This window comes from Lampetra fluviatilis, chromosome 16, assembly GCF_964198595.1.
Source record: "Lampetra fluviatilis chromosome 16, kcLamFluv1.1, whole genome shotgun sequence".
NCBI lineage: Eukaryota > Metazoa > Chordata > Hyperoartia > Petromyzontiformes > Petromyzontidae > Lampetra > Lampetra fluviatilis.
In genome coordinates, this window is record NC_136290.1 from 12279911 (window position 1) to 12285444 (window position 5534).

Here is a 5534-nt window from a genome sequence, read left to right on the forward strand (position 1 = left end):
CTTGCCGTGGAACTCCTTCCAGAATTCCCACTCGGACGATAGCTCCGAGTCGAGGAACGGAGAGGCCACGGTCACAGCGACCACCGCCACAACCACCAGCAGAGCGACGAGCAGCGGCTTCACCTTAGTCTTCTTCCCGTCAGTCAGGACTGGCTTGGAGAAACGTGGAGGAACAAACTCCAACGAAGGCGGTGGATGCACAAGCGAAGTCATGGTGGTTTCTTCGTAAGTCTGCACGGTACAGGCTTGACTTCTCTCGCCGAGTTCCTCTTTCAGTGTGAAGTGGTTGGGGCATGGTTTGAAGAGCGACGTGCGTCCATTCGTGAGCACACTCGTTCTGAATGTGCTAATGTGGTCTGGTTTGTGTATTCCCTTCAGACAAACGTCACCTACGATGACCCATCCTAGGTCGAGTCTCTGGGCATAGGGAGCGTCGTGAGGTCCATTGCGTTGGTTACGAACCTTGTGGACTCTCAGCATGTCCCTGCCGAGCAGAAGTAAAATCTGTGCCGCGTGATCCAATGGCGGGATGAACTCTGCTATGGGTTTCAGGTGTGGGTGGTGACGTGCAACTTCGGGCGTGGGAATCTCACTCCTGTCGTCCGGTATCTCGTTGCACTCTGTCACAGTAGGAAGGGCTAGCTTCATGGTGCTATCTATGGTTTCCACCATGAGGCCGCTCGCTCTTCTTCCCGCTGTCTCCATCAGTCCTGAGCATGTTCTGAGCGTGTATGGAAAGGAATTCCCACCTACACTTAGCTGATCAAAGAACTCTGACCTTGCCAAATACCTGTTGCTCTGGTCGTCCATTATGGCGTACATTCTTACTGCCCTTTCAGGATGTCCTTTGCGATAGACTCGGACGAGGCATATCTTTGAGCAAGATCTTCCTTTGAAGCCTTCTCCACAGACTTCTGTGCATTTGGTTGTGATTGACGAAGTGAGTGCGGCGGTCTCGCCTTGCTCCCCGCCGTGCTCTGCTTCGGGATCGGAAGCCTTAGTGCTACTGGGTTTCGAGTAAAATGTGTGCAGAGCAGTTGCGTGTTTGTCGCTGCCACATTCCTCGCACTTGATATCTGCCTTGCAATTCCTTGCAAGGTGGTTATTAGAAGCACAGCATTTGAAGCACACTCCAAATTCTTTCAGCATGTTCTTCCGCTCTTCCAATGGCTTCCTCCTGAACTCACGGCATTTCTGGAGGGAGTGAGGTTTATCATGCAATGGGCATTGCTTCTCTGGATCCTCTATCTTTTTCTTTGTGGTGGTTGCCTGGACGGAGTTTGCGAATGTCGCAGGAGAGACCTCAGTCTTGTGTACGGAAATTGGCACTCTCGCTGTTCCTCGTTTCGCCGTTGTCCTTTCCATTTTTGGGAGATCTGGACAGGAAATCTCCGTGGTGCCAAACATGAAACTCGGGTCATTTCTAGTCTTAGCCAGGTTGCGGATAAACTTTGAGAAAAAAGAGAATGGGGGGAATGCAACCTGATGCTCTGACTTGCATCTTGAACCCGCTGTTCTCCATTTTTCCTGCACGTCAAATGGCAATTTCTCTACGATGGGGTTCACGCCATGGTAGGTATTCAAGAAAATGAGACCTGGTAAGTAGGGATCAGCCTGGGCTGATTCAAGCTCCATCAAAAGATCTCCAAGCTCTCGTAACCTTTTATTGTCTCGACCAGAGATTTTTGGAAAGTTCTGCAACTTCTTGAAGAGAGCCTTCTCAATGGTTTCTGGGCTACCATAGCACTCCTCGAGCCTCTCCCACACCGCATGCAGGCTTGAGGCGGGGTCGTCAATGTTTGCTGACCGGATCCTCTTTGCGTACTCTGCAGATTCATTTCCTAACCATTTCACCAACAGGTCGAGTTCTTCACTTGCAGAGATGTCTGCATTTCGGATTGCATTCCTGAAGGTAGATCTCCAGGCTCGATAGTTCTCAGAGTGGTCAAACTTAACGAGTCCTGTGTTGATTAGTTTGCGGTGAGCCAGGTACCTAGCAAAGTCTCCTAGTCCTGCTGATCCAGGGTGTGTCCATACTGGCGCTTGTGAGGCGGCATTATTGGCTGTATTGCCTAGCATGCCGTCATTTGCGATGGCGTTGGACTGTGGGCCCAAAGGGTTTCGATCACGTTGGTTGGATCCCCTTATGTGACTGTCTGGAATGTGGGTCTGACTTGGTGCATCCACGTCTGACCCCATATGCGCGACGCTGAGTCGGCGACTAACTCTCAGGGCAGGATATGCATTTCCACCATTCCCGTAGTCAGCATTCATGTTCATTCGGAGTGGAGATGGCAATGCCTGAACGTCCACCCTTTGTTCAGTATGGTTTGGTGGAGGAGCATTGATGCATTGTTCAGACCAGTCCAAAATATTTTTTCTGGTGAGTTGATCACAGTCCTTGACAGGTATCTGAGTGCCAAACTCACTCCAATTCTCTTCCTTATCCATGTTGGCTGCTGCTTCGAGCACCTCTGCCTGGGCCCTTGCAGCAGCTGCTTCCCTTTAGAGTTGTAGGGTGCTTAACTTAGCATCCAGCTCAATTTTCTTCCGTGTGGCAGTAGCCACTAATATACGCTCTTGCTCTTCAAGCTCTGCTTTCTTCCGTGCGGCAGTGGCTGCTAATGTACTCTCTTCTTCTTGTATGCGAGCCTTTTCAATTAGCATGGCTTCCTCTTCAGCCATGTAGGCAATACGGGCGTTTGCTGCTTCTGCTGCTGCGCGTGCCTGAGCTGCTGCCATACTAGTAGATGATGTCTTTGAGTGTGCTGAGGCTTTAGATCTTGTGGTGGACCTGGATGAGACGGAGTGCTGAGATCCTGTCTCTCTTAAGCCATCCACACGGTCCATTGCATCTTGTATCACTGCCTGCACATTATCATCGAGCAGATCGAGGAAGTGCTCTTGCGTGCGCACTCCCTCAATGCCCTCATCCGTTTTCATCTTCGTCAGGAGGGATATGTATTTATTTGCCAGGAGCTTGTAGCTTGAGCTGCTCACCTTCACTCGCTGGATGGCCCGCTGAATTGAGACCACTGTGTCTGAGGCGTTTGAAGCTTCAGATAAATCTGCTTCGACCCGGTCCCAGGCCCGTTGTATCCTGGCATCCAGGTCCTGTTTCTCAGCCTCATAACTTTCCAAGGCCCGTTGCGTCAACCTGACCTCCCTCTGGGGCCTTGAACTCCCTTGGTCCTCTTGAGGCAGGATGGGAGATCCTGGATTGCTTGGTTCACCTTCTTCAGCATCTCTCCCTACTGAACTGTGGCTTTCCATGCTGCGATGTTTGCAGCACGATTTTAATGTAGACTCGTTGCAGAGCTCCTTGCTTGTTGCAGGCTGACTGCAGGGCTGGCTGCAGAGCTGGCTGCAGAGTTGACTGCAGGGCTGGCTGCAGAGCTGGCTGCAGGGCTGGCTGCAGAGCTGGCTGCAGGGCTGGCTGCAGAGCTGGCTGCAGGGCTGGCTGCAGGGCTGGCTGCAGGGCTGGCTGCAGGGCTGGCTGTAGAGCTGGCTGCAGAGTTGACTGCAGGGCTGGCTGCAGGGCTGGCTGCAGAGCTGGCTGCAGAGTTGACTGCAGAGTTGACTGCAGGGCTGGCTGCAGGGCTGGCTGCAGAGCTGGCTGCAGAGTTGACTGCAGAGCTGGCTGCAGAGCTGGCTGCAGAGCTGGCTGCAGGACTTCTTGGGAGCTTTAAGAAGTGAATCTTTTTACTATCTCGGCCTCGCTGTGCGCTGCGTTGCACCGCTAGTCGAGTAGATAACCATGTGTTCAATAAACCCTCGGAGCCAAGATGACCGTCCAACTCCGATCGTCATTTATTGATTGTAACAGGTAAAACTGGTGAGAAAACACAGATACAGCATTTGTTATAATTCGGAAACACCCACACAATGAACACCACAGCATCAGAACGTTGTCTCAGATAACAATAGATCCTGGAAGGACCAGGCCCCCACATTACCCCTGAACAACTAGACAAAGGCACAAGCTGGTGCGTTGCATACAGGCACATAGTGAATTCATCCCACTGCACCCCAAATGTACAGCATTACACTTAACACTAAACTGTGGATGAGATACTTCGTCATCACTCTCAGGATCGCAACATAGGCACAAGTCTGACTCGACCTACTAAATCACAAGTAACATCCACAATAAGGAAAGTCACAGGCTTCGTTACTAACTAGGCCTCGTATTTACTACAACAACTTAACGGCACCATAACGGCATTTACATTGCTATAACGGTCATTCCAACATTACAACAGCATTTCCAATATTATAGGAATATAAACAACTTACAGATAATGCTTCTTAAGCTCCCACAATGGACAAGTGCGGCTGTGGTCTCACTGAGATGCGATGCGTGCCGCCATCTTGACTTATCTGTGTAATGGCCGACGCCCGCGTGGTACAGTGGAAATCTAACATCGTCACTTCCTGGTCACGTGACCAACATTAGCATTAAAAAAAAGGAACTTCCTGTGAACACACGCTCCACATCTGCCGTGAGGCAAGACATCATCAATATCATCATGCTTGGGGATTCATAGTAGCAGCCAAATCATCTAAACGCACGTTGATTCTAAATGTGGAGGGCGGAAACCGGACGACTCGGAGAAAAATAAACGCGACCACGACGGGGAGCGAGAGAACACACGGACTCGAAATATACAACAGGCATCGTCAGGGTCCGGGATCGAACCCATGGGTACCAGGCGAGGGAGATTGCATCTCCTCGCCACCGCAGAATGAAATGGGAGTCCCCTCCGCACGTTCCCCTTCCCGTCTCTCGGCGTCATTCCAAGCATGCGTCGCTCCACCCTTTTCTGCCTTCGGTGTAGCTAAGAACTGCATATATCATATATATTAATATGTTATTATATATGTCCACGATTATAGCCAACGCCGTGCTGCTGATGAGAAGGACTGTGTTTCACCTTGTGCGTCCGCGTGTTTTGTCGCTGTTTTCCGGCGCGCATTCGAAATGCATCCTGCACTGTATCCATGTCGCAGCCTCTGCACCTCCACCCTCTCAAAAGTCTTTCGCACCCAACCGCTCCCTGGCAATAGTCTGGGAAGCGCTTGTGTGTTATAGCGGAGCGTTGTTTGTACCCCGTGTGTGTGTATAGAGAGTAGTCGTTTAGCAGATAGCGCGCTGCGCTACGAACCCAACCACCCGAGTTCGATTCCCGCTCACGGCCAACACCAGTGACGATTATCTTAACCGGTCCTGGGCATCCCCTAGGTCGACTCAGCCTCAAATGAGTACCGGGTGCGATGTGTTGTAAACATCGCCATTAGGGAGACGAAGGCGGCCGGGCGTGGTGCTGGCCACTCACCCCCTCGTGTGCCGTGCCGCCTTCATATAGATGCTCGCTAACAGCACTTGCCCCAAGAGTTTGTTAAAATCTATGGGGGGGGAGGGAGTCTTTGCCTTTGTATGCTTGTGCACGTGTGTGCACATGCGCGTGCCTGTGTGCGCGTGAGTACCGATGTGTAAACATAAATACTGGGGAGACAAAGGCCGCCGGGCGTGG